Source organism: Gobius niger (assembly GCF_951799975.1).
Source record: "Gobius niger genome assembly, chromosome: 2".
In the NCBI taxonomy this organism is placed as follows: domain Eukaryota; kingdom Metazoa; phylum Chordata; class Actinopteri; order Gobiiformes; family Gobiidae; genus Gobius; species Gobius niger.
The window spans coordinates 14,177,399-14,190,134 of record NC_136853.1 but is presented as its reverse complement, the minus strand read 5'-3'; positions in this window follow the sequence as shown (position 1 = coordinate 14,190,134).

Genomic DNA, 12,736 nt, shown 5'->3' with positions numbered 1-12,736 from the left:
AAAAAATAGAAAATCGAAAAGTGGGGCTTGCATAAGTATTCATACAGCATGAATGAATATTTTGTGGAACCCCCTTTTGCTGTAATAACAGCACTCTTTTGGGGGTTTGACTCTACAAGATTAGCACATCTAGAAACTGAAATTTTAGCCCATTCCTCTTCATAAAACAACTCCAGCTCTGTCAGATTTGAAGGAGAACGTTTGTGAACAGCAGTTTTCAGATCTTTTCACAGATTTTCAATAGGATTTAGGTCAGGACTTTGACTGGGCCATTCTAACACATTAATATGTTTATTTTTAAACCATTCCATTGTAGATTTATCTTTGTGTTTAGGGTCATTGTCCTGCTGAAGGTGAATCTCCGCCCCAGCCTCAGTTCTCTTGCTGACTCCAGCAAGTTTTCCTCCAAAATGTCTCTGTATTTGGCTCCATCTATGTTCCCAACTATTCTTACAGTCTCCCCAGTCCCCACTGAGGAAAAGCAGCCCCACAGCATGATGCTCCCCCCCGTATATTTGACACTGGGGATGGTGCACTCAGGACGATGAGCAGTGTCAGGTTTGCTCCATACATAACGTTTTGCATTTGAGCCAAATAGTTCAATTTTTGTCTCATCTGACCAAAGCTCCTTCTTCCACATGGAGCTGTGTCCTCCATATGACTTCTAGCAAACTTCAAACGGGATTTCTAATGGCCTCCTTTCAATAATGGCTTTCTTCTTCCACTCGTCCATGAAGGCCAGATTTGTGTAGATACAACTTATAGTTGTCCCATGTACAGATTCCCCCAGCTCAGCGGCAGGACTTCACAGCTCCTCCAGAGTTACCTTGGGGCACTTGGTTGTATATCTTACCAGTGCTCTCTTGTTCGGTCTGTTAGTTTAGGTGGACGATCACGTCTTGGTAAGTTGGCAGTGGTGCTTTACTCTTTCCATTTCTGAATGATGGATTGAACAGTTGCTCCGGGAGATGTTTAAATCTTGGGAAATCTTTGTATGACTTAACGCTGCTTTAAACTTCTCCACAGCTTTATCCCTGACCTCTCTGGTGCTCCTTGGCCTTCATGATGTTGTTTAGTGACCAATACACTCCGACCACAGCTCTGAGGGCCTAAAAGAACAGCTGAAATTATACTGAGAGTAGATTACACACAGGTGGCCTCTATTTAATGGTTAGGCCAAGGAGTGAACATTCTGGAGTCATGAGGAATGTTATAAAGGCAATTTAATGCACTCAGAAAATGCTGTATGAATACTTATGCAAGCCCCAGTTTTCACTTTTCTATTTTTTGAAAAATAACGGAATCATGTATCATTTTTCTTTCACTTCACAGTTGTCGGTTACTTGTGTGTGAACGTTCAGTAAAAAAAACAAAATAAAATCTTTATGTTTAGGGTTGTAAACATGACAAAATGTGCAAAGGTTCAAGGTGTATGAATACTTTCGAGAGGCACTGTAATTCTTGTTATAGTTTAGCAATTCTTCTAATTACAGTGGTGATATTGTGCACTCCTCCCAGTGAGTTTACCCAGTGGTCTATTGAGGTCAGCAAACGCCTGCCCCGTTTGCCGCTACTGTTCATAAGAGATTAAAAGCACGGGTCAACCACTGCTTATCCACATACGCCTCAGTGCACTGCTGCTCTCTCTGCTCATTCACAAGGCCTATCAGGGACCAAGCAGGAACTCCATATATGGTCACAGACTCCTCTACTTCCTCCCCAGCCACCAGTCCACAAGTGAGTGATGACAGTGCAGGGCATGTGACTTCCAAGTACACAGAAAACTATGGCGAGTGCTATAATTTATGTGGGGGATTTTGATGTGCAAAATTAACAGCGTTAATTGATTCCACAGCAGTTCATTCCCTTCTTAAAATGGAATCAAAGTTCTCGTTGCTGGCATGAATTAATGATATTGATATGAGCATGTGCATGATTGTAGTAAGCGTTAGGTATGGGATGTGCGTGTATTTACATACGCAAATGTCCATGTTTTGAATATTCAAATAGGATGAAACTGTGTCTTGAGTCCACAAACATACTCATAATGTTTCTAACTGCTGAACCTGTGGGCCCTGCCAAAACTAACATTGGTCAACAGTCACAACTGAAGATCCTCTTTAGATGTAATGTGAAATGATATTGCGTGTTGCTGTTTATATTTCATAAGCAACTAACGACTATTAGGCAAGACTGGATGCAGAACATTAGCAACAGGATACAGAACAATGGCTGAAATAACGACTCATTTTAGTGAAGTTTTTTAACAGGATTTTGAAATTAACCTAACTTCACAGCCAAAATGTGTTAAATATTTAGCATTTTTGTTTGTTTTGTGTTTGTTTCCATTACATTTTAGTTTTATTCAACATGCTCTGTTCGTTTGTTCACAATGACTGACCATTTTCACGTTTTCTAAGCACAGGGGGCACATGGATTAATAGTTCCATGTCCAAGGCGGCCACGGTGTGTCTTCGCTTGGAAAGGGATTTGAACAGGACAGAACCTAAGAAGTAGAACATTTTCTTTTCTGCAATGACACGGCCGGCGTACTCCATCCTACGTTAATTTACAAGGCAAATGTCCCGCACAGTACAGGACCATCAGCACCCCGGCGCACACCCAATCTCGAGCTGCTGTCGGGATGCGCCTGACACGCGCCTGAACCAAAGCCACACTACAAAGGAAAGCTTTGATCTGGACTAATTAGTTAATTATTCGGAATGCATGAAAAGGGAAGTGCAAGCGGCTGAGAAATGAAAGGATTTTATGGTAAATCTAGTGCCCCCAGAGGACGAGTGGAGAACAACCCTACTGTTGAGCCATGAAGTTGAGAATGACTGTTTTATGGTGACTATACTTAACATGAACAACCAACGCCAAATGCGAGGACAGAAGTATTTTGGCAAGTAAAATATACCGGTAGCTCAGTATATGGTATTATGGAAGTTGCCCTGAGTTTCTGCAGTTTTGCTTGTGTGAAGGGAAGGCCCCTCCAAAAGTAGTTAATTACTTGTTTATTATTATCAAAAGTAAAATTATGGCTTGTAAAAACTTCAACTGGCTAATAATTGAAAAACAGAAGACAATGATCTTAGGTTAAAGTCAAGCCCTGGTAACTGCGTATCTACTATCAAACATGACTCTTCGGATCGTTTTATTTATTTACAACTGCCTAATGCTGCACATAGTAGCACAGATGCAGAGTCATTTCAGTCAGCTACTTCAAGTTAAAACACTGCCTCCCAAAACTAATATTAGTTTTGTCAAAAAGGAACAGTCATTGCCTGAAGTGAGAAGTGTTCTTTGCTGTAAAAGGGCCACAGATAGCTTTTGTTTCCTAAATGGTGAGCAAGCAGTCGCAGCATGTTTGTGAATGAAGACAGCAGAGGATTATGGGTGGGTCAAAGAGGGGCAGTTTGAGGGATTAAAGACAGGAAGTAGACCGTGTTCAAACCTTTGAATCCACATCTGCAACCTAATATACTACGTACGGGTCTCATGAGCACACTCTGCTAAACAATACCTATGAAGTATCTGGAGGAATCTTCATCATTCAGACACTTGGTTGGCTTCTCTCATATGATCAGTTTGGCAACAGCCGCAACAGCAAACCAGTCAAGACAAAAGCGATGTGCTGAGGTAAAAGAAACAACAAGAAAGACAACAAGAAAGTTTAAATATTGTACTTTTGTCAGATATTGTTTTAAGGACAAATAGCGCATTAAGTACGTGGGGTGGAGAAACACCCATGGCACCCATGTACAGCTGCCCTTTTCCTCCTGCCAGACTCAGCAGCCGGGAAGGGGTTGTCGGGGAATAGGGGGTGAACATGTGCTTTTTTTAAAATTCCGTCCGAACGAGGGCCGACCCGCGCCACAGCGGGACCGGCGCTGAGTGGGTAAGATGCGTAAAGGCGGAGCACACAGCTGTTTGGGGACAAGTGACAAAACTCACCCCGGGACTGGTGGGCAGATGATCGTAAATTCAGGCCAGTTTTGTGCAGAGACTGACCGAAAGTCGCAGAATGCTGAATCTTTACGTATTATGAAGGCCATGGGACGTGGGTTGCGCAACACAGCCATCTGGGGCTGACACCCCCACACAGCCAGAGAGTGGTAGGAGAGTGGCCCTCTCTCCTGGAGCAGTGCTCTCATCTCAAGGCCTGGCTGTGCTAAGCTGAAATCCTCAACAATTGTCTGTCCCAAGATCGCCTCTCATGACTGCGGGACACCCTCCAAAACCTTGTACAGCTTCCACATAATAAGATGTCCTTTCATTTACATTAATACCATGTCTGTTGGCCAGCACTAATCTTAATTCTCTGTATTTTAAACCCAATTTGAAATAAAGGTCAATTGAATTCCCCTATTCAAGCTCCATGTGTGGTGGAGGATGATAGTGCTGTAGATGGCCTCGTTCTCTACCCAAGTACTTTTGTGCTATTTCACATTATGGTGTTTTATCGCAAAGCATTGTGAAATACTGTAACGCAATAATGATTTTTTTTGTGATGGCTGGTGGGCTCTGTGAACTCCCAATACCAATTCTCAAGAAGAAACTGCATTTACTGCATAAAACTGGCTTTAAAGGTGACTGGTGAACCCAAGAGGAAAGAGCAAATAAGGAAATACAGTCTTGTTTAGGGTTGGGTGCCAGATTGTATTCATGCAGTTGATACAAAGCTGTCAGACCTGTCCTTGTACTGTTTATTTTGCTGTTTTGCGGCGCTCTGGGTCACATGACGTTCTGCAGAGTCACTGGAGATGTGGTGAGGGCCAGCTCAGCAGAGATGGATGAGCTCTGGGGGAGGGTCTGGAGGAAGTGCCGTGTCCTTGTTAATGTGACACATTCACATGATTGAATGTCTTGTGTCTCCCTGGCGTTCCTGTTTGTGACAATTGCCTACAGCCCAACAGCTAACAAGACTAAGTTACAAAACACACGAGCGGAGAGGTGTGAGTGCGCTCTGTTACTGTGCACACAAATCATCACGCTGTTGGTGCACGTTGGAACATTTTCTCCCCACAATCTGTCACTTCCTGCTCCTGAGGATATTTGACTAACTGTGGTAGTGGCCAGTGAACTGCACAGGCCCTGCTTTTAACAATACTAAATGTTACTATGTCCAGTCAATCGTTAAGCATTTTTATTTTCATATTCACGTATGTTATGGGCTAATATTGGCATCCTAAAGTACTTGGGGTGTTGTGTGGAAGATTTGCTAGACCTGTGTAGGCAAAGCTTCATTTATGAACGTGAATGCCTGATCAAAATTATGGGGATGTTTTCTGATCCAGATCTCAACAGGTGGTGTAAAAAGTAAACAGAGATACCCGAGCCAGACGCACAAGTAAAAAACGTTTACTTGACCATGGTTTAAGCATTGGATAGTGAGCAAGTTATTTTTGTATCTATTCGCTTTATTTGCGCTAGAATTGACTATAACTCTAGCTAAAGAGACACCCTCCTTTTTGTATGTCATTTACCAGGGTACTCTAGTTTCATGGAAGACCGGCACATGTATTTATTTAAGGCCATCATTATTGAAAATCACATATGGATGTTTGGTTTGTTCCAGGGAAAGCAGTAGATCCTCTCTGACTCATAAAAAAAGTGGAAGTGTCGCCCGGAGGCACGCGGGGCATCATCCTCTTTCATCATAGTAAAAAAAATTTATTCTCGTAATATTCAATATCACTTCTGTTCTTTTTAAAATATGAGAAAGGGTGTGCATGCTTTTCATTTGACAAAATCTGCTCTTAATATCAGATTGTGGATTTGCAAAACTAGGGGCGTTGGAATAATCCAGAGGCCAAAACGCTGCGACACTGGTTCAGAGGGAAGAGCGCGTCATTTCATAGCCAGAAGGTTTGCAGATTACCGGCTCCTGCAGGTGCAAGACACTTCACACTGTGAATGAGAGTGTGAATGGGTGAGTAGTTCCTTGATGTAAAGTGCTTTGAGCCTAATGTACAGTGAGAACCATATGTTTACATACTCTTCATAAAAAGACACATTTGCATTTTTTCCCTCACTGTCAGGCATAAAACCAGGATGAACCTTTATTTTTCTTAGGTCAATTAGAATTTTTAAAAATATTTCTATTTGTCAAATTCCAGAAGAATGAGAGGTAGAATTTTCTACACAATGTTTCAATACTTTATACAAAACCAAAGGTTTACATACACTAAGATTACTATAACTTTAAACAGTTTGGGAAAGCCCAGATCATGATGTCATGTGCTTGAACACAAGTCTGGTTCATCCTTGGGTGCAATTTCAAGACACTTGAAGGTGCCACTTCCACTGATTCAAACAATGAAAGAAATGACCAGACCTCTTACAGATCAGTAAGAAGGCGGGTTCTGTGTCCCAGAGATGAACGTGCTGTGTCTGAAATGAGAATATCAACCCAAGAACAAATGCAAAAGACCTGGTGACAATGCAAACTGGCAAGAGTTTGTCATTATCCACAGTGCTGTATTGAAAACGGGCTAAGAGGGTAGAAGAAGCTCTTACTTCAAAAGAAACACAAAAAAGCCAGATTGGAGTCTGCAAATAAAAAAAGGATAAAGACTTTCTTTTTTGGAGACATATCCTGTGGTCTGACGGGAAAAAATTTTTTTTTTGTCTATAATGACCATTGTCACCTTTGGAGGAAAAGGGGGGAATCTTGCAAGCCTGAGAACACCATCCCAATTGTGAAATAGTGGGGTGGCAGCATCATGCTGTGGGGTTGTTTTGCTGCGGGAGGGACTGGTGCGCTTCACAAAAAGATGACATCATGAAGAAAGAACTCTGTATGGAAATATTGGAGCAACATCTCAAGACATCAGCCAGGAAGTTAAAGCTTGGGCGCAGATGGATTTTCCAAATAGACAATGACCCAAAAGATATGGCCAATACTGGTTACAAAGTGGCTTAAAGAAAACAGTCAATGTTTTGAAGTGACCATCACAAAAAGCTTTGACAGGTTCAAGCAATCGAATGTGTGAATGAGAATGACTGGCCTGAGTCAATCTTTTTTTTTTGCCGTATTCTAGGACAGGAGTCCTGGCCGATGATTGGCGAGAGTTTTGCTGCTGCAGAGATTGGCAGCTGAGGAGGTGCAGCTGGGAATGAAACGATGACAGGATGATGGTGAGGTGTGGATGGACGATGAATGGAGGGCTGCAGGTCTTACAGGTTGAATTTACGCTTAAGCTTCATCACGTACCACAGGCCTCATCCCATCACACTGAGTTAGAAACATAAACTTTGAAATATTGTCTTTCGTTTTCGATGCTCTAAAATATTCAATCTTATGTAAAATGTGATATAACGTAATGACTCAGCAGCAAACCATCAGTCTGTTTGTTTGGCTAAAACTGACCACTCAAGTTTAGGTGAGTCATGGTCAGCAGAGAAAGCGCTCCACGGTCGAACTGACCTATCGGAGAATAGCTGCACCAGCTACAGCCAGGAAACTGTTGTCTATTGCACAGGCATGCAGGGTTACGTGAATTTTTCACATTGGACTCAAATCCACCTGGACGGGACCTGTCAGTGTGCAGTTTGCATGTTCTCCCCATATCTGTGCTTCCTCCAGGTACTCAGGTTTCCCCTACCACAAAAACATGTACAATATGTTCGTAGATCTATTTCCTATATCAAGAAAATACCTCTATGCCTTAGTTCAGTGTTTCCCAACCAGGGGTAAGGGTACCTTGGGATACATGGAATAATTTCAGATTTTTAAAAAAGTTTAATCTGAATACTAAGATTAGAATATCGTTCAAAAGTTCATTTGTTTCTGTAATTCAACTTAAAATGTGAAACTAATATATGATATAGACTCATGACATGCATGCATTTTTATTTTTTTTTTACAAACTGAGCCATAATAATTAAAATTATAACAAATAAAGGCTACATATCTCACTCCATCATATATCAGTTTCACATTTTAAGCTGAAAAACAGAAATGAATGCACTTAACAATATTCTAATTTTCCTAGCTGTATATTTGAACTCTGGAGAGGGACATGGACTGAAAGTGCTGGAATTAATGAAAAAACACAACTGTAGGTGTGTTTTTAATGAGAATATAACACTATAACATGGTAAAAAGGTTTTGTATTATAGGTAAGTAGTATATTGGGATACAGTTAGGACAAGGATCTGGGCTGGGGTTATTTAAGATGTGGTTGGGATGAGTGCTACCTTTGGGTCCAAGGTTTTTGTTTAGGATTAAGTCCCAAATGGTTAAGGGTAAAGGTTTAGGGCTAGCATGGTTAGTTGGTATAATAAGAAGCTTTTTAATATCTTTAAAAGCATATTATTCATGGCCTAGCAACTACTAATTCATATTAATACCCTATTAATACTAACAAGCACCCCTTAATAACGAGAGAAACAACCATTGTTACTTTGCAGTTTGGTTATAAAACAATTGATTTGTAATGTTTTGTTTTCAAGATTATAAATATTGTATTGACTGAAATTTGGTCCTGACACATCCACTGCAACTTTGTTTAATGCTTTTATTGTCACAATATACAGTATGTAACTAATTCCTTCAGAATATAATACAATACCCAGCCTACCCTGAACAGTCCTGACATCCCTCAGGTCTGTTGGAGACGGGTAAAGCGGATAACTAGGCGTTCAACAGAAAGCCTGAAGCGCCTGCCCTTTTTTCCGAAGGTTGTGTGGGAAGTGAGGCTGCCTATAGTCCGCTCATGCACTGTAGGATAAAACGGTCAGCTAGGTAATCCTTTCCAAGATCCTGGCTCAAGGTCTGGAGCTGCATTGGCAACAGTGTGTGAACTCTAAATGCTATTACGGAGGAAAACGTTTTATCAAGCCAAAACAATTTCTATTTGATGAGGATTACAGGATTAATAGACCTTTTATGGTCTGGACCTTTTGCTTGACACAGTTTTTCTTAATTTTGACAGGCACGATGGCACAATAATATTCCTGCTTTGCTGTGACACATACAACCCAATATTGAACCCTCACCAAACCCAGATAAAAAGCCCTCATCCTCCTTTGAAAAGAGTCTAACATTATGAAATTCCATTATGAATAGAATACTTCACCTATAATTTTCATTGGATGCTTCCTCCAAATGCCTTCCCTCTCCGTTGGTCTCTCACCTCCTCATCTTGAAACTGTGCCTTTACCTTGTTTGCTGTGAGCAGGTCCAGCGCTGTTCCCTGCAGTAATGGGATGTTTGTGACAGAATTGGCTCTTTATGGCTTCAATGTGGACGGTCCAACACAGATCTAATTTGTAAAAAGAAACATATCTTTTTCTTTATGTTTTTCATTCACTTCTACAAAAGTTAACCCTGATCCAACACACACACACAGCTGTAAATCCATTCACGCTGTTATTCTGTGTTTAACTGTAATTTTACCATATTTTATCTTAATCTGTTTTTATGCATGGCCTCATATTTTTACTGCTTTAAAGTTTTTATAGATTCTCAGATTCTCACACGCAGCTCTAAGATGCAGACAGACAGTACAGTCAAAAAACAAAGGTAAGTGTGTAATCCAATAATAAAGCTATAGTAAGATATCCTATACAAAGAATAATAACTTTAAGAGGCAACAATATAAATCGAAGAAAAATAGATATAAATATAGATATCTCTCGTTCAAACAAGAAAGCGGTGAATGAGTCACTTCTTTGTGCACATCCACAAAAGCAAAGAGAATAAGAGCAATTTGAGACAAATACATTATGCTCCATTAAGAGCTTTTAAAGTGATTCTGGACCATTAGCATTGGCATTTCACATGTTATAATTGAAAATAATGTATATTCACTGAGAAAAAGGGAAAATAAACTCGACAAAACACCAGCAGCTATTCCCGGCATCAGGCTAAAAAGATGTTCACCTATTAACAAGGCATGTTTTGTAGCCTTCTCAGACCCAGACATGCTTTAGTACACATTGTGTTCTGCTTATATCTTCCATACTCTACAAAACACTTGACTAAGTGCTGTTGTCCTTCTGAGCAGCCATTTTTTTAAACTGGCAACACATGTTTTTATTTATTGGTGATCTTTCACAGTCCACCTCCATCTCCTTTGATTGAGGTCGACTACCGATAATTAGAATGCAATATAATTAAATCTATTCTGATTTTAAGTGTAGTGTGCTTTTTAGACAATAAAGACCTTGGGTCGTCCTTATAGCTACTATATCCAAGTCATCTAACAGTATAAACGCTGCAGACAGGTTTTGCCTCATACTGTAGACATTTTAATGCTAGGTTTTAAAATATGGCTGAGTCTTTGAATTGCTTGGTATAACCTTCTCAACCCTGGATGGGTAAAACATCTAAAAAGCCGTTAGCTGAGCTCTGGATTTAAACACTTTTTCTTAAGCTCAATATCGCTCTAATAACTCCTGTTCTCGTCTATGTAGACTTCTAGCACCCCTTTTTAGGAGGTAGATGCAAGTCATGGGGGTTTGGGGCACAGACTTTTCTAAAGACCATGGGGGTAAGTTAGGACCCCTTGCTTTTGCGTTTGAAAACTCACTGAGTGCAACATGAGTAACTACAGTAACTACTACTTGCCCTTAAATGGGCCATTACTGAAAGGTTTAGAGAGTAAATGTTGAGCAATTAATGTACAAAGTTTACGGACAACAATCTGTACAGCAAAACTTGGTGCCATGGAACAAAGTTGGCATCATTTGATTTGACCTTACAGTACTGCCCTGGTAAAAGGATTCAGTTAAACATGAGGTACAAAAAACCTACAAAAAACCTGACCGGTGGTGATCAGGTGGTGTTCAGTGAGTGAGCAGTTTATATGATCTGTGTTTCAATCTCACCCTTTTAAAGATGGCTGCCCCCTGTGAAGAGCTGAAGCCTTCAGTATCAAAAACACAATTTTCTTGCTTAAAGTCTCTCAATCATATGTCATATGGGAGCTAACTACAGTAACACCTGACAACAGCTGGCAAAGCTGACGGAAACAACACAAACACACCATAAGAGAAAAAGACAAAATCATTGATGAGCTCGAGAGAAGAATTGACAACCTAGAGCAGCACACCAGAGTGGAAGATGTAATAATTACAGGCCTTACCATCAAACCCCGCTCTAATGCCAAAGCTCCAAAGGACGGCAGAAATATAAGCAAAGATGCGGAGACCGAAGATTAGCCAACACTACAAGGGCAAGTTGTGGAATTTCAAAAAAGGAGATTTACCTGGACTTGAATGCCATCTCGGCGTGCCACAGTCTGCCACCGAAGGACAAGGCTAAGCTTGCAATCATCTTGTGCTTTGCGAATCGCAAACATAAAACAGAACTCTTGCGCCAAGGAAAGAATTTAAAAGGATCAGCAGTGTCTGAATGAGCCTCTCACAAAGAAAATGTCAGATTGCCAGAGAAGCCCCGTATCCTGAGGAAACACATTAGGAATTGAACTTAAAATGTTCTTTTGCAGGTGACTCGTATTTCTGCTTTTTTGCAATTGCTGAAGTACAAACCAATACTGGATCAGTTACTATTTCAAATCATTATGATATTGACAAAGACAATTTGAGTGACTATAACATAAGGAAACAAGAATTGTTCCATGTTTTTCGAACACATGCTGTATTCAGCTTCTTGCATTATAATGAGATCTGTATTGCACTTTACAATGCTGACGAGCTGACGAACACTATCATTCGTGTATTATGTAGTACATTTAAAAAATCTTTGCATCATTGTACATTGTAGAAATAAAGTCCACCTTTATCCTCCCATGCTGTTACAGGATTAACTGCTGAACATTGTCCAGGCACACAGAACCTTTCCAGTACTGTACATGACAGATAATATAATCTCCACCCTTGCCATAACTACATCACGACTGATAAACTCCTCTGCTTCCTGCATCCAGAATATAGAAATTCAATCTACTCCTCAAAGGGTGTCAAATAGGATCATAGGGGTAAGAGAGGGGCGAGCGAGAGAGATGATTTCAACCACACGCAGAAATCAGCTGAAAGCAAATGAAGCTGATGTGACCTTGTGCACACCACAAAACAAAGATTTTTTTCATGAATTGTTGAGAGTAACTGCTTGGATTAATGGACATGAAGCGCGGCCTGCTCTTTACCCAGTTTTCAGCACGGCCTGGTGTGACATACAGTGCGTTTGAAAGGGAGACAATGAACCAATTTGAAGATGAATAATGTTCGGACTTGTTCTTTTTTGCATTGAGAACACGGAATCCCTGTGCCAAGGCAATCTGAAGGACAAAAGTGCTATTGTTGTACATTTGCCTAATAGCGTGTAATGGAGACGGCAGAGACAAATTACCCAGCATCCCATACATTCTTCACATTGCCCACTTAGACAAGCAGAACCCGCATACAAAGCATGAGTGTTCCAACTATGGTAAATAAAACGCTTTATGACGCACGTCCTTGTATCAGTGGCTAGGTTTACATGGTCCGAAAAATCTGGAGTAATCCGATAACCCAATAATCAGATCTGGTGCGTTTATATTGACTTCAGAAATCTATTCAGAGCAGATGTGGGTTTTGAGAGCAACCCCTCCCTTCAATCAGAGCCATCAGCAGGACCAGGACCAGGACCAGGCGAACAATGATTGCACCTCCAAAGTGCTCCATGTGGCATCAGCTCAGTGGATACAGCGCAGGATTAGTAACTCAAAGGTCGAGGGTTCAGACCCAGTTAACTGTTATTATTGTCTTTAGTAATTGTGCTTTT